Source organism: Monopterus albus, unplaced genomic scaffold (genome assembly GCF_001952655.1).
Source record: "Monopterus albus unplaced genomic scaffold, M_albus_1.0 scaffold20.1, whole genome shotgun sequence".
Taxonomy (NCBI): Eukaryota; Metazoa; Chordata; class Actinopteri; order Synbranchiformes; family Synbranchidae; genus Monopterus; species Monopterus albus.
This window is the reverse complement of record NW_018127900.1, coordinates 2140362-2157974: the sequence shown is the minus strand read 5'-3', so window position 1 is coordinate 2157974 and position 17613 is coordinate 2140362. Positions and strand designations below refer to the sequence as shown.

The 17613-nt window shown below is 39.7% G+C and overlaps 1 protein-coding gene and 1 long non-coding RNA gene across 2 annotated transcripts in view; one reads left to right on the top strand and one right to left on the bottom strand.

The window, feature by feature from the left end:
- The window catches only part of LOC109956517 (uncharacterized), a 24976-nt gene extending 8643 nt beyond the window's left edge, over nucleotides 1–16333 (top strand). Inside the window, exon 3 of the long non-coding RNA XR_002274423.1 lies at nucleotides 15901–16333. This is a non-coding gene — a long non-coding RNA (uncharacterized LOC109956517). The remainder of the gene's footprint in view (nucleotides 1–15900) is intronic.
- The window catches only part of sema6a (sema domain, transmembrane domain (TM), and cytoplasmic domain, (semaphorin) 6A), a 109452-nt gene that overhangs the window by 61373 nt on the left and 30466 nt on the right, over nucleotides 1–17613 (bottom strand). The gene's annotated exons all lie outside the window — the stretch shown is intronic.

The following is a 17613-nucleotide window of genomic DNA, read 5'->3' as shown; positions in this document are numbered from 1 at the left end:
CTCTCTCTCTCTCTTTCTCCCCTTCTCTTGCTCCATGCTCCTGTGAATCTCATTCAGGAGAGGAATGAAAACACTATTCACTAGGAGAATCACTCTAACACCGAGGAGAATACCAATACTAAAGCCTGGATACGACCTTGATCTCGCAAGCCGCTTCATTCTCCTCCTTCCTTTCTCACTCCTGGCCTACTCCTCTTATCCTCACACAGTTTTTTAGTACTACACTCTATATTTCACAAAGAAAAAAACACTAAAATTGATTTTCCCTCACCCTACAAAATGAAGGCCGTCCGATTCATACTTACACTGAGCTTTCCAGCTCTGGCAAAATTTTAAACAAATCTTTCGTCTTCTTCTTTCTATACACTACAGTAAACCTCTGCAAAGGGCTTAAAGATGGTGTTCTACAGAACCTTGACACTGATGTTCTACAGTAATCGGCTGATTAATGAGCAGGAAGTGGCATGGAGCAGAGAGGCTAGCCCTGAGGGAGCTAACACAGTGAATGATGGGTGGATTTGCTGATCAAGGAAACGAGATGTGATCTGGCTACTAGAGTCTCCAAAAAGAGCAAAGTCCTGTAAAGCTGTGTTTAGAGATTATGTCACAGTCAAATGTGAAACTATAATATCTGCTTCTTCCATATGAATGGAGATGTTGTGGTATTATTGATTGCTGAAATTATTCTCAGAAGATTAGTCGTACTCCGCACGTTTGCCTTGCACCTACTGAAAACTGGTGGCTGCTGAAGTCCAGACAGACATCTTCGATCTATATCAACCGGGTGTAATGGGATGCTAAAAACTGTTAGTCAAACCATCTCGCACTGCTTCATATGATGCACAAAATAAATTGACCACAAAATGGCTTCAGTGAAACCCTTGAGTCTTCCAGTGGCCCTTTCATTACCAGCTGCCACACATGAGTAACAGGAGGGAGACACAGTCTGTTTTTACTGAATTACACCGTTTTTGTGGAAGATCAAATAGCTTCCTTGTGTGTATGAACATCATCAGGATCCTTGAATCAAGGCTCAAATGTGTGTAAAGTTGAGCAATAAAAGATCTACAACCAAAAACCGCACTCATGCAGCTGAAAGTTTGCGGATTTCCTCTCTTATAAAAACTCTCCTTGAAAAACAACCAAAGAGGAGACATAAAGAGTGTAGCCCTGTGCCTCCTCCTCAGGCTTTTAATAGATAATAACATTTTCAAAACCTTAGCTGCTATTCCCTTTCCCCTCCTGCACATTCTCAGTGATAAAGTAACTGGTTGTGTGTGTGCATAAGTGTGTGTGTGTAAGGCAGAAAGAAGAGAAAGAGTAGAGTTAATCAAGCTGGATGCTGGCAGGAGGCCACCAGCAGGTAATAAAAACACAAGGACCACCCCCCCGAATCCCTCTACATATCAGCCATCTTATGAATAACTATACACACATGACTGTACATATGGGCGCACACACACACTCAGTTATACTGTACATACTCAGTCACTTTGTATCCTTAGAAGAAGAAAATGCACACAACTAGAGGCAGAAAACTTAAAGAACCCACACATAAACTCAAACTGTGTCAGCAATAAATGAGCTCAGAACAAACAAATGAATACAAACTCACAGACAGACACACACACACATCCAGCTTCCTTCCCAAAATCGAGCAGCCTCATGGGTACAGCTGATCCAAACTGCATTAGCTTTAACAATAAACACATTATTAGGCCTAATGATGTTATTACTGCTGTTGCATGAACATGTTGGCTATGGGTGCCCGCAGCGAAAACATGCACACAGTAACACACCAAGACAAGGTCAGCAATAGAGAGCTGCAGGTGAGGAAAATGAAGGAGACGTTAGCCGACATTTAGCTGCACATTTAGGTTAAATGCCCCAAAAAACAGTAGAGGTCTAGACACAGATGATGAAGATTTGTTGGGCAGATTTTTCTTCCAACTGCACACACATGCACACAGCTGAGCAGGTCCTGGGTATTCTGTGCCAGCCATCAAACTGTGGGATGAGACTAGTACTGAATTACATCAGAACAGACCTGTACTGTAGGTGATGCCTCTGAATGTGTTTAGAAGCCCAAGAGAAACAACCGCATCATTTGTTTCAGCCAAATACCTAAAATCAACATGTCGTATGTTTGTGTTCAGATGACAAAGTGCCTCAGGAAATAAAGAAGAAATAGAGCAATGTCTCCAGAGTGGATGGGGTCTTTGGCCTAATTAACATAGTAAAAGTTCAGATAAATGTTTTATTTTTGAAACGGGGATTTACAGTATAGCTACTGACTGACAGGGAACATCAAATCAGAATACACGAGTCATTCTGGAGGACAGTTATGGAGGATTTATTTGTATTTATGTTACATTTTCTTGTGTGTTCTTCATCCCATCAGTCTGTGCTCGAGTCCTTGTCACATATTTTGAATGGTTGCCATGTATATAACTGGCTTTACATCTCACAGCTGTACCAAATTGTTTGCCTTGTGTGTTAATGACACACATAAGGTCCTATACATTGCTGTGCAACAGAGAATGATATTTCTAAATATGTCATTGTCAGACCCTTGTCTGGTAAGAATTGGGATCATAGTCTAATCAGGAGCCAGTGTTTCATAAGGTTTAGCAGCTTCTTGTAGTAAATGTTTTCTGACAGCTTTGATACGAGTGCAGCCTGCTTGTGTTTATATTTGGCAGTCTGGGTAATGTCCACAGATTGCTGCTGAAGGGTCTACAGGCAAAAATGCCAAAGAGAAGGGGTAGCTTACTGGTAATGTGCTGTTACATGTCTACGTGTACTTACGGCCAGTCACCACATTTGAAGGAGGTACTGCTATTTGTATCTTTAATTGGAATTCTGTAATAGAGGACATAAGCACAATGCCACCTGCTTGTGTTTTGTGCTCAGTTCTGTGTACTACTTAAAGTGGTTTCAGCCAAATTATGAGGAGACATATTTGTCCATTTTACTTGTGATAAGCCACAGAACTCACAGTTTTCACAGGGACTGTTTCTTCAAAACGTAGTTCCAAAGAAAACAGTTCAGAACATGTGCTCTGGGCTATCGAGACCTTTTTTTCTGCAGAGAGTTTGCTATTGAGTTTTTCAAAAGTCATTTTTGAAATTCTGAAAGTGATTCCAGTCATTTCCCCTGTGTTTGGGCAGAGATAAAAAACTCAGTAGAGAAGAATGGTTTGTCTTTGTGTTGTTTTTTGTAGTTGCTTTTCATGGTTGCTGGAGTTGAATAACAGCCAAAGTGATTTTACAGGCGAATGAATGACAGCGGGGTAATTCCAGCTTCCAACTTCAAAAGTTTCTGATGTGTGACAGTCTCACATCATTACAGAGCAGAAACAGATCTTCCACGTGGGTCTGAATACAACACCAGACTACAATAAAACCATACACTTTTACAACTCCGCCACATAAATAACATTTTGCTAAACCTCACAGAGCTTCAGACCACATCCATAGTCACACCTGTTCTAAAACATGCTGGAGGAAATTGTGTTTCAGATGAGGTGTGAAAGTAGAAAAGAAGACCAAACAGAGAAGGTTAGAAAGACAACCAGGTGAGAATAATGCATTGATCTACCATATGGGGATTTAAAAAATGGAGTGCATCCAAGCACCTAGGGTTCCCAGATGGGGAGGATACCTTGGCAGGTGTTTACACTTGTCATCCCTGGCCTGATAAATCAGAGAGAAAAGACAGGAGGAGCTGTCTGCCTCATTCCAGGAGGCCATGATAAGAGAAGAGAATAAAGACAGCAATAGGGAGGAACAAGAGCCAAACTAGCTTCCCTGATCAACACACAAATACAGACACACAGACTTGCCTACTCCCTGTCCTCCTACCCCGTTTTTCATCCTTAGATGTTGATTTCCAGTGAATATCTGTATAGAGGTAATCAATCATGATTTGATTATTAAAAGACAATGAAGTGGACATGAATGAGGCACCCTGTTGCTGAAGGCCCTTTATTGAAATAGAAGCCCAAATACAAGAATGTCTCTTTTTTTAAGAGGTGACGGATTGATTGTGGAAGCGGGCCAAAGACAACTCAAAAACATGAGAGGGAAAAGAGAGACAGAAGAACAGCAAGGCAACAGAAGGAAAGCGCCAACTTTGAACAATGGCAACCTAAAAAAGATATTCAGTGACTGGAGATAAGCTGCTATCTTTATAACTCTGTGATCTAGAAGCCGTTAGGCCTGGACATGCCTCTGTGCTTCTTAAGCATTCAAAACAATTATCTATTTCTAAGCAATGGATATCCTTTCAAAGGGGATGTGCTGAGGACACTTTTTTTTAGCAAGGAGGATAAACATTAAAATGAAAAAATGTAATGAGGAGAGAGGAGGAAAGGAAAGATGGCTATCTCTACCAGAGAGGGAAGGATTAGTGGAGGTTAATGGGTGTTCTCTGTCTGAGAATGAGTTGAAGTAAAGTGACACTACACCAAACGTGCCACCAGCAGAAATCAACTGAAGAGAAAGATAAGAGGAGATAACTACCTGCAACTCACATCATTGTTTTAAAAGTAGGTCAAGAATTTGTGAGGCTGCTGGGGCTGCAATGAGCTGCAAAATAGGTCTGAAAAACATCAAACTGCTAAATACAGTATGCACTACCTATGTTACATGGAGTTAGATTAGTCTATAGAAACCAGGAAAAACGGTATGGCAGTCTGGATATTTAGTGCATAAAATAATCAGGAACAAAAGGGAAATACAGTATTGTGCAAATCTCTTTTCATTTCATTTTCTGCCTGATTTTTATTTTTTACTTAGTTTTTTCTTTTTAACCAAGACAATGGTTCATCCAGCCATCCAAGCACAGTTAACTATGTATTATCAATACATTCCCATCAGCTTCAGTTGAATAGTAACATGTTAACTAGCAAATGTTATGCGCTATCATAGCAAACTAAGATGCTGAACATGGTAACTTGTAAACCTGCATGTTAGCATTGTCATTCTGTGCATGCTGACATGCTGAAATTAGCATTTAGCTCAGAACAATCCCATGTCAATCTAAGTAAAGCCTCACAGAGCTGCTAGCATGGCTGTAGACTCATTTTTATTTTTATTTTTCCATCAGGCGCACATAGCCATTTGTCCTGCATGTTCTACCTCTCACAGACTTAATGAAAACATTTGTTATGGTATCACCATCATTTCCCTTTCCCTGCTCTCTTCATCCTCCTAATTCTAGTTTCACTTCTCTTCATCTACTTGAGAGTGGCAGTAAAGAAGAAAAAGATGAGTGCGGTGCAAACTGCTTTTTTCCTTTGTCTGGAAAAGGAATTTATAAATCAAAACAAGCCCTGACTCAATGACACACATTGAACCACACACACAAATCCCAACTCACATCACACACTCCACTGCTGCTTAGGAGATTGACCCCAAAAAAAGAACGAGGTTACACATTTAAATATCAGGACCTTTTCCAGTCCTGTCAATCATCCCTTACAATGATGCAAGCAGTGCAACTTAATCCATCTGGAAGCAGCTGATACAGAGCTGTGTGGACAAAGCAGAGAAAATTGCACATGGATTTCTCTGCCTCTATTTTGATCCAATTATCTCTTGAGTCTGATGCGCCTCCGCTTGCCTTTCTGATTGTTTTGGCATCGCTCTGTTCATGCCTCTACTCTTTGTATGGCTTGTAACATAAGGCCATACTTTTGTCAATCCATATACTGGCTTGGTCATTTTGATTAAAGATCACCTGTCTAGTGTTGAATTTGACCCTGGTCAAAAGAGCAAAAGCAGCTGAGAGATACAAAAAATACTGTTGTTCCTGAGGTACATCAGAAAAGGAATAGCAGTTAAAAATGTCAGAATGTCACTGAGCTAAATGCCACATTAACTCCACAGAGAGAAAGGGGAATGAGTGAAGCACAGAACCCTGTGGAACAGCGATGGGGTGTTGAAACTGTCACACGGCATAATGCACATTTTACTTGGAAACTCACTTTATGAAGGCCGACTGCAGGGTGCCTTCAGGCGATGCTGTGCCATGTCATGCTCGAGTATGCTCAGTCATGATACAGACCAGGGACAAGTAATACTTTAAATTAGGCTGCCTGGAGTTGAAAACATAGCCAAATATGTGACCAGTACAGGAAGAACTAAATGCAGGGGCAGGTATGACTTCCAGGAAGGGGTTAAGCACATCTTATTCAAGCTCGCTTCCTCAGTAAACATCAGCTGAGCCATCAGCAAAGAGACACATAGCAGAGAAATCCATTTCTGTGTGTCTCCGGTTAAGTATTTCCAAATCCAAGATGCATGAGCCCTAAAATGATTTTCTATGCAATTTTTAGAAAAGAATGAAAAAAACTGTTTCAGTAAAGCAAAAAGGGAAAAGCTTGATAGACTCGCTGGAATTCATGCATATATTTTTTTGAGTCATAGTGGAAATTAGTTTGGGTATTTAGAGGAGGTATGGGAGAAGCAGCTGAGGGACTCTGTGTTCCTTGGGTAGTTTTCCTACAAATAAAAGAGGATGAGCAATCAATAAAACAATAACTGTAATTCTGGCCTGAGCATTGAGTAGTTATAAACCCTTTTCCTCGACAGGCCCAGACTGTAAATGAGAAAAGTCTCAAAGTCGATATTCAGCGGCAGCTCACTAAGTGGTTTTTGCCATGGATATTACAGACTCAATGAGATTTGGAGGAAAGAAATTGAAATTTTATCCTTGCTCTCCCTTGACTGAGTAGACAAAGTTATAATTAAACCAGCATGTATGTAGGAAGTCATGTACTGTAAGTTATATGTGTCAGTACCTGCAGTTGACATGACCTCTGTTCTTGGACATTTTATCATCTGTTGTTGATGATAAAGTGCGTTTAACCTTGTGTTGCCGTACACATCTGAAAAGTCAAGACCTCTGGCAAAATAGTCTCAGTGCTTCTCTCAGTTCACTTTTCAATATATATATAACTGTTTTTTTGTTTGTTTGTTTTGCCTTTGTCAAGGCGGTTATGTTTTTGGTTCTGCGTGTGTGTTGGTTGGTTAGTAGGATTACAGACCGTCACCATACTTGGTATAGACATCGATAGGGACCAACCCTAGAAGTGATTAGATTTTGGCAGAAAATAGTCAAACTTTAAAAGAGTCATCTCTCTTATCCAGATCATTTAAAATTTGACAGACATATGTAGGACCCGTTTACATGAGTGAATGTTGTGCCTTGGCAGAGGTACATGCGCTCTCTGAGTGCTCTTGTTTTTTGTTGTTTTGTTTTGGGATTTTTTCTTCTGCTTTGGCTTTAACACTCAACTTTTCCAGCTGTTCTGCTATGTTCTTTTGCTCTTCTTGCAACTGAACTGGTAAAGCAGACACCGGATATAAGCCAGTGGCCTGCAGGGACTGAATACGAGGTGTGATGGTTTTCTGTTGTTGTATCCATCTGGCGCAGTCTTCACATCTCACAGCCTCCTGCTTCTTCATAATAGGTGTGCTTCAGAGTTGTACAAGGTGTGATACCATCTCTATCTCTGCCTCATTGTGTACCTAATGCACTCCTCTTTGTGTTGCTGTTCAGCAAGCTTTGCAGTATGTTGAACTGTGCCACTTTTCCACAATCTGTCAATGGTGCATTTATAGTAACTGCACAATTTGTAAAGCTGCAAACAGTGAGAAGTGTACTAGAGGTATCAGCATACCCATATAATCATACACATATAATAATAAATCCTTTTGAATAAAAGTAAAAACCATAAATCTGTCATGTTACTCTGTAAATAATGTTGGCCTATAACACAGATACCATGTGCATCGGTTTCAATCATAGGTCTGCAAATATGACATGATTTAATTTGCTTTTGTGCCATCAGAGAAAATCATTTCAGCTCTGTTAATGGCATTTTCTTGTTGAGCCCCAGTTCATTTGATGCAGGTTCCATTATGCTAAGTGACTGAGCCTGTGTCCTTGCTGATAATTGGCTAGCTGGCCTTCTGTTGCACAGAAACAGGCCTATCAGATCTCACCAAGCATGATGCTAATCTCTATTAAGGTAATGTGATGGCCATGGGTCTGAGGAGAGCAAAGCATAGCATTAGCATATGATTTTTGGTCCCTCTCTGATTACCTTTATCTATTTCATATTCATCTAGTACAAACCACCTTTTTCATTCTCTGGACGTTACATTTCATTCTCTTCCTTTCATTACAGTACATGCCATCTCTCAGCTTCCCTGCCCTCTCTGTAACTAAAATCCATGCACATCTTCGGAATAGAATAAAACCTCATTCCACAGACTGTTTCCCTCTATTTTCCTCTATGCAAGGAAATGTATTTGTAATGGAGGGTGGAATAAACTAAACACAATTACATTCTGTATTAGCCTGTGATGTTGTGATACTGATAACAGAGTATCTTGTTTTCTTTTAGGGCATCATATCAAATAGCATTATGAATCATTTCCGATAAACCAGGACATTCAATTCAGCTGCCGCACGAGGCCCCAGTCACTGACTGACAACACATTATACCACAGTAGCAGTTTTGCCAATGTACAGAATGAATCTGTCTGAATCTTGTTATCTCCACGGACCATATTGTAGGAGTGATGTAGCTCACATCCAGCTCTAAACTAATGAACGAGATGACAGCGCTCAGGCAGGCAGATCACTGAGACACCCTACCAGTGTGAAAAATAAAATGTATGAAAAGAAAATGCATTACACAGTGCAGTGCAGTTGATTGCACACAAATGTTGTCAGTCCACAGCAGAGTGGCGATTGTCATTACTGTTATGGCACTATGCAAAAGTACAGCAATCAGTTCTGACATGGCAAAAACTTTAAGGAATGGCATTCGTTTGATAAGTTGTCAATAAATTACAGCCGGAGGAAATAAGGTAGAAATTTATAAATGCAAGAAATGAGTGTGAACAGATTAAACAGGAAGATGCTTTCAGAGATATACAATGTAATTCTTCAGGAAACCAGTGTCTCTGTCTCTAAACATGATTAAAACAAAGCCAATCAGTGCAGTTAGACCACTTAGTGTGTCACTATATGCCCACAGTGCTGTTCTAATATCATGTGTGAGATAGCGAGCTGTAAGACATTCCACACGACTAGCTGTGCATAACTTGTATGTTTACTAGAATACATGCAAATTTAAGTCATTCTTGTAACTTAGCTTATGAAATGTATGAAGATTTTGATGCTGCAAAAACAAGCTATTTCTAAAATGAATTCAAATTCTAATAAAAAAAAAGCTGTCTATTTATAATTTGTGGCCTTAATGTGGTTGTGACCTACGTTAGGATCAAGTCAAATAACATTTCTATACATAATGTTGAAGCCATTGATGGCAAAACAACTTAATGCAGGTTAATTAACCATCAACACTTAGTTATGACTCTGCCAATAAATCCTTTTAGGTTTACACATGCATGGGGCTGGATTGTTAGTTAACCTTCATTAAATTCAGATGTGTTTATGACTGCTGTAGATACTGCCTAACACTTTGGTCACATATGAGCTTGTTTTACAACAATTAACATTGCAGGCTATAAATAGCATTTGATGCTTCTTTATGCTAAGCAAGATATAAAACTGACATCATTTGTATGACAGGCATTAAAGCATAAGGTAATAAACCCTGAATGCCAGGTTCTTGTAATGAGCTGTATGAATACTGGTGCCACAGGAGAGGTGCATTCTTTATAATGGGACCACAAAATCAATACAGAGAAGAAGCTCTGCAGTTCATTTATGCAGCAATGTAAAAGACAGACCCAGGATAAAAATAACTCCAGTTTAAAATGTTATGAGAAATACAGTTCTCCCAATGTTTCATCCTGTTTTTGGTCTAGTGAGTGATGTAATGATAATGCAAGTGCACACAGCACTTTGAATCCTTGGCTGGTTGGGCAGCCTGAGCAAAAACCACACATGCTAATTGTAAATGTAAAAATGTGACAACTAAAACTACAAGCTGTTATGAAGGAAGATTGTTTCAGCCCAGACGCATCCAGTCAGTGCAGCGAGTGTTTAGGCACAAAAGATCTTTTATAAGAGAAAATAAAATTAAGAAAGACAGAGATAAGACATACAGTTTTTCTTTGAATTGACAACCAAGAAAATCTGACCTTGTGTTTGTTTACCAGCTGTTTGAACCAAGACTCGCGTCATTGTTTCTCATATGCACAGCAATTAGGCTGTAATTATAGTGTACAGTTACAAAGAACACTGATTGTACTTCAGAAACTTTAAAATCACACGCTAACTGGTGTAGAAAAGTATGAAATTACATCTGAATCATCTTCTTTCAATTTTGTAAGTGTTAGAATATGCAGAACCTAATTGGCATTTGTCCTGAAATTTATTTCAAGATCCTCTCAGCTCTGCTCTTCCAGAGAAACGTATACATTGCAGTCTCTGTCTCTGCCTCCCATCACATATTTCAACAAAGCACAGATGACGTTTCTCCGATAAGTAATTTTCCATGCTGTGTCATAGTGTCTTTGTGATCTCTAACTTCTTATATCAGCTGTGTCATGCAATTTTTCTAATGGAAATGTTGCATTAATTCATTGGCTAGGGCTATACATCATGGCTGTAAATTTCCCCTGTGGGGTCTCAAAGCTGAGATGAGATGAGATGAGCTGGTCCACATTAAGCCAGACCAGGCTAGCTAGTTTGTACAGCTTTAAGAAAAAGACACTGGGTTGCTGTAAGCTTGTAATGTTTAATGCTCCTATCCCAAAAGGTCAAAAAAGAAACAAAAAATTAAAACTGACACCTCCTGTTTTTATAATATCACTGTTTCTGGGTACTGGGAAACAAAAGACATACAGCCAGCTTAACATTTTACTTAAATGTAACTTGACTAATAGAGAGTGTTTAAAACCACAAAGCTTTTGTCTTTCATTAGTAAGTTTTGTAGTAGTTGGTGGCTTGTCTTAGAATATGATAAACCAATCTGAGGAACACGTTTAGTTTGCTTACAGTGAATGAGAGTTACAGTGACTGCATAGAGTTACTGAAGCTAGTGGAGCAGAAGCTAACAGGATGTGACCACATGATTTTGGCTCTGTAGGTTTCAGGAATACTACAGTCATTAGATAAACCTCTTTACATTTAGATTCAAATTAAGTGTTGTCATAATTAAACCAGGTTGTCTTTCTTTATTCATTTAGGTAAGGCATATTTATTTATACAGCACAAGTATATGTACATCCTACACGAACACACAGATGCTCACATGTACACCTCCATGCACAACCAGACAGACATATACAACACCAACACATTTACAATTCAGCTGAGCTAAGCAGCTGTGAGTATCATGCCCAAATACCTGTCGAGCATTTTACGTTCACAGCAATGAAATTTAATTCAACTACGACACACACACACAGATGCACACAATACTATTCATAGGCCTAAGAATGTTTTAAGCTTAACTGTAAAAGTGGGCACAGTCATTATAGATTGAAGCTCACTAGGCAAAGCATTCAATAGGGAGGGACCACAGTAACTAAATGCGCCTTCATGCACCCCTGATCTCTTTTAGGTACAACTAATAAACCAGTATCTGAGGACCTCAGGGTGGTAGATGCCACTTTAGAAGTTCTCCCGACAGTGGTAAAGTGTAAACAATAGCTGCATCATAATCTATTTACAATCCACCAAAGTAAACAGAAGTAGTGTAATTTCCAGAATGTGAATGAGCAGTGAACTGGAAGAAAAACTTGTTTACATTTTATGATAACACTGCATAAGTGCTGAAAACTTGAAATCTGGAAAGTGGAGGATACAATTATTCTTTCTTATCTATTCTCTCTTTTTCACACCATAGCTCACTAAGTGTTGTTCTTCTCAAGTGATAAAAGCTTTAACAGCCTCCCATTTCACGCTTACAAAGTCTGATTACTTTTTTTTTCTTTGAAACTTCTTGTTGCGCCAGCACGCCACATGCAAGGCTTCTGCTATGATCCTCAAACGATTCCTCTGGCTTTCATCTTTAACCTTGCAACCTTCTAACCTCATTTGTTACCCAACTCAGGCAACATCTAAAGATCGGCATTTATGACTTCCTGTCAGTATATGGATAAAGGAAGAGAAAATAGAAGCCAAGGGAGCCAGACTGAAGGTGGCGAGAGCCTCAGCCCTGACCTGTTGTTCTCAGTCTGAGTGATAATGAAGGACAGAGTGTGAAGAGAATGAGGGGAGAGGCTGCAGTGATGGGCTGCTCTGGTTATGTGCTTGCCCTTATAGGTGTTGTGTTACAGCCAGTCATACAGTGGGCGTGCGCCTACCTGCACCTCCCAGGATTTACACAGTGGAAACACAGAGGAAAGCCAGAGCCTGTCAAGCTCACCCACCTTGATGTTAAGCTAATGCCAAGATTACTGCTTCCTTTCAATCAAAACCACTAAAAAGTCCAGCTATTTCCCTGTCTATGTGGCTCTTTGTGTTTCTTTGTGTCTGTCTCTGGCTCTGTCTGCTTGGCTGACTGCCAGACAAAAAGTCTACAGTTTGCTTCTGTAAATTAAATACTGTCACAGTTCATGAAAAGATCTGAAGAAGGAGTTTAAAGATAAGTTGGGAAATAGTTGCTGTAAAGTGCTAGAGAAGGGACAGACTTAGGGGAGAGGCAAAAAGTTTTTGCTCAAACAGACACATCTATAATAATAGTTTATTCAGTGGATAAAGAGCTATCATGTCAGATTCACACTGCTGACAATAATAATACTAACCATCTAGGTACAGTACCTATGATCTTTATCATGTTCGGCATCTTAGCTTAGCACATTAGTTTGTCAACATACAGTTGCAGCTGAGTCTAAAGGTAAGGACATTAGTTCTGTTGGTGATATATCATAAAGTGAAGTATTGGATAAATTGACATTCAGTCCTGACGACTTGATTCACTTGATGAAAAGTCAGTGGTAATCCATAAAACAGATACGATGCACATTTCAGTCAAAACGACAAATGTCAACCTACAGTAATAGTGGCACTAGCCATCCACGGAGCCATGCCTTTTTAGGATAACTCAAAAACAACACTGGAAAAACTCAACATTTATCAGTTTAGAACAGGCAGCAGTGTCGAGTAAGCAAGGTTAAATGTATTTCTGACACAACTACCACAGATAAAAAGGAAACAAAGTGCATAAAAGATGTTAGCAGGACCCAAAATTGTTCAGTTGTTTTGTGACAGTACATCCTGAGATTTGAAAATACACAGTTTTAGGCAAGCCCAGCAGCCTCTGGAACGCTGTGTGAATATCTCCCTTTAGAAGCAAACACAGTCCAGACATACAGTGCCCGCGCCTACTTGTATACAAAGGTCAGGAAAGCAGTGACATTTCATACATTTCACCCGTCACTGAAAGGATCTATACTGTATATAAGCAAACAGCTGGCAAATATAGCATCCATTCCCCCAGTGATTTGTTGCATGATTGTATATACTTGCAACTATGTGTGCATTTTAGTGTGACTGCCTCTGTGTGTGTGCTCTGACAACCCATCTCATTTCCCCATAGGAGGACTTAGTCTGGCTGTGACTGCATCCTCTGGCACACACACATTAACATTTCATCCTGATTGTCTCTGTCAAAGTAATTCATCATCATCGACTGAAAGACTCTGGCTGGAGCCTCCCATGACTCTCTCTCTCTCTCTCTGTGTTAGTGTCTAGTTTCTTACTGTATTCCCATTTCTGCCCCCACCTCTGGCTTTCACTCTCTTTACCTCTTGCTTCCCCTCTCTGTGGTTCTCTATCTTTCTCATGTCCATCTGGCTCTAGAGATAAACACAAGTCTGGCTCTCCTCTCTCTGACAAAATATCTATAAAGATGAGCGTAATTACAGTGAACTGCATTGGTTTGGCTGTTCAGACCAAGCGACCCTGCAGTAAAACACAATCTATCCATCTACCTCATTTTTCCTTTACTTCATTCGTCCTTTTTCCTTTTTGTCTTTCCCTCGCCAGGGTTCAGAATGACAAGCAGATTATAACCAGGGGAAAATGTGATTAATGAGTTTGTCTGAATAATGTAAATCAACTTAATGAAATTGAAGACACCAAATGAAAGAGCAAAGAGGATCAGGAGGGAGGGAGAAACAGAAGAGGAGAGGGAGAGGGTTGCTCAGGGTTCAAATATCCACTCAGCTAAGCAGGTCTCAGCTGCTGTCACACTGGCCTTGAAAGAGAAAACAAGGCAATGCTGGTTTTTTTTGTTTCCCCCATTCTGTCTCCTGTTGATGAGTCCCTGAGGTAACCTGCCCATCCCTTCCATCCATTCTTCCATCCAATCATCTTTCATCCATCTAGATATGATCCCATCTAAACCATTACTACCAGCACCACCACCATCTCTAATCTAGGGACAGGCCTTGTATCATCACAAACATACTTGCACACCTTTACATGCACGGAATCACAAAGAAAGCTTGCAAGACAGAGCTTTACAGTCTGCTAGCTGTAACAATGAAATCTGTGCTTCAGGACCCCTAAAGACATAAGAGGATCAGGTTGCTCATCCGGTAACTTAAAACCATTTAACTGTTTGTGCATTTAATTCCACTGACATACGATTTTTAAACAGAAAACAATGCAAAGGAGATATCCTGACAGATAATGTCAAGGCTTGGTTCCCTGATCCAGCTGACTTAACAAAAATACTCCTCCAGAATTTAGAAGACTGCTTATGCAAAACGGACTTTAACAAACCAATCTAATGTTTTCTTCTTCTTCTTCTTCTTCTTCTTCTTCTTTCGTATTGTTTTTACTATGTCGGTTTTGTTAAAGACTTCAAAAGCTGCTTCTTGTCCCCGAAACCAAAACTCGGGGTATAGAGCATGCTACCATAGACAGAAACTTTATCTTGTGTGTATTTGTACACTTACGTGCAGCAGCACACAGCATCTAGTGTCACTGTGGAAAGAGGATCTGCTGACGATTATCTTTACCTTGAAACTCAAATGGTAATCAAAGGAAAGGATAACTAGCAATATAGTTCCTAGGTTATTTGGACATAATCACATATATCCTGGGTTGATTTCTAGCTTGACTTTCTGAATTCATGTATTAGTTATTTATATAAAGTTGAGATGTAGAACATAAACTTCAGGTCTTTAAACCTGGAGCCAATCCCAGCTGACATTGGGCGAGAGGCAGGGTACACCCTGGACAGGTCGCCAGTCTATCACAGGGCTCCCACTTAGAGGCAAGCAACCACACACACCCACACTCACTCCTAGGGGCAATCTGGAGTCATAAAATTCATTAGCATGTGTAAAACACTATACTCTGTGTGTAATCATTCACTATCTTTGTTTCTTTCTCATTTCAGCTTGTTAATTGATAGTCAGTTCAGTTTGGCAGTCTGTGAAAGAACCAGTTCAGTGCAACATCCCAGAAGACTTAATTTTTCATTTTCATTTTGCTTTTGCAAAGATTCACCATATGTGAAACTAGAGATCAATTCTCTTGTGGAATTTTAATATGATGAGCTAAATCAAATACTGACAGGTTAGGAAACAATTGCCACAGATGGTTATGCTGTGACTTAGTGACAATAGTTAGGTAAATTTAGTCGAGAGGTGCAGCTTCATACCGATAGGTACAAGTATTTGTAAATGGTATGATAGAGTATAGTACTGTATTAGCAGCAATAGGAGAGGTGGCTTTGTGTCATGTTATCTACAGCAGAGACAAGTGATGTTGTTCTGTGGCTAGAATTTGTCTTGAAGTAGTACTTAAAGCTTGTTGAAAGGAGCTCCTCTCTTTTGTGTAGAATGTCAAGCATGTAAAAATACATTGCTTTTTATTTCATTTTGAATCTTAACCATCTCTGTAAAATCAGTTCAGTCAACACAGGTACTGTATGCCTACATCTGTTTCTAGAACCACACAAACATCTGCTTCACCCTTTGGCGCCATTTCCACATCTGTCAAGAGACCTGAAGCTGACAAACTGAAAATCTGCCTGGGTGAAGTGAAATGGCATTTCTGGACGGTTTGACTACAAGCCCACTGTTACCTTCTTGGTGTCTGTTGGCTGGTGGATGAGATTGGCTGGTGGACAAGACAGCATCAACAGTCATCAGCAGCTAATCCCCTCGTGTCATAGCAGCAAAGCATACCATGAGGATACACAACTGACTTAACTGAGGAAGGTTGGGTGAGGAGGGCGGTACAAGGTGACAGGTTTCAAAGACATGGGCTATCAAGGAAGTTGAGGAGACCTTCATATTACATTTACATCTTTTTTAATGGTTTACAATTTAAAAACATTTTAAAAATCCCTTCTCCTTAATTTTATCATGTAAAACCTTTGTCCCACCACAGTTCACTCTAAGCTAAAATCATACTAAGAATCACTGTTTATTATTAAATGAAATATATTTTATTAAACTTGAAAAATGTTTTGGTAGGATGTGTATATACTATTACTTTGCAACAGCAAATACATTTTGGAAATACCACCCAGATTATGTATCATATCAATATCAACATAATGACAAAACTTTGATCATTTATCATTTGGCCAGTCACAGAATGTTGATATTGAATGCACCAGCAAAATGTTTACTGGCATCCTATTAAATATGTTTTCCTATACTTGCACAATAATTTCTCATAGCGCGCCAACCCTGACCAGCTCGCTATGCCTTGTGTGCAGTACATAAAGGAATCACTTCCTAGGCAAAATGATGTCAGGGAACATGATCTAGCTATAATTGCAGTGCTGTACAAAACATAACTATGAAACAGATTAGTAGTATATAAATGTTATTTCTAGGAAACATTTAACCATCCCTACAGTGTATTTACATATGACTGTACTGTATGACTATCTGAAAATGCATAAATTCATCATATTAATAAGAATAATCTATAGACAAATATAATCTCTTTCATAAAAACAGGACATGTCGTTACGCCTTATTTTATTGTTTCCAATAATATTACAGTGTCTTCAATGATGAATTAGCATGGTACAATGGACTATGGAAAAATGGAGCCAATCCCATCGCTCTTACATTCACATATGTCAGGGTGAAATAGCCCCCAGATTACAAGATGACCAACACCGTCTATCCACAGATAAGTATCTTACCATATTACTGATCTTTGAGGGAATCAAGGAGACAGCTGGAGAAAGCTGGACAGAAGCGGAATGTAAAGTAAAGGAGATTCTAAAGAATAAACTGCAAATTCATCAAGAAATTGAGATGGAGCGGGCTCACAGAGTCTGGAAACCTTCTGATCGTGGTCCGAGGGTGGTGATGTTAAAGTTGATGAAAGAGAAAGATAAGCCACACATACTGCAACAAGCAAAGAAGCTTAAAGGATCTAATATTTATATAAATGAAGATTACACCGAGTCTGTGAGGAAGAGAAGAAGGGAGTTGATGCCGAAGTTAAGGGAGGCCAGGGCGAGGGGAGACATCGCGTTCCTGAGGTATGATCGACTAGTGACCAGACCTCGGAACCAGGATCCAGGACCCATGACCCATGACCAGCACGCCAAGGATGCCAAGACAAGGAGAGTATGAAGGGGTTGCTGGACCCTCAGATGTATGAAGAAACACGCAGGTATATTGATATCTGCGA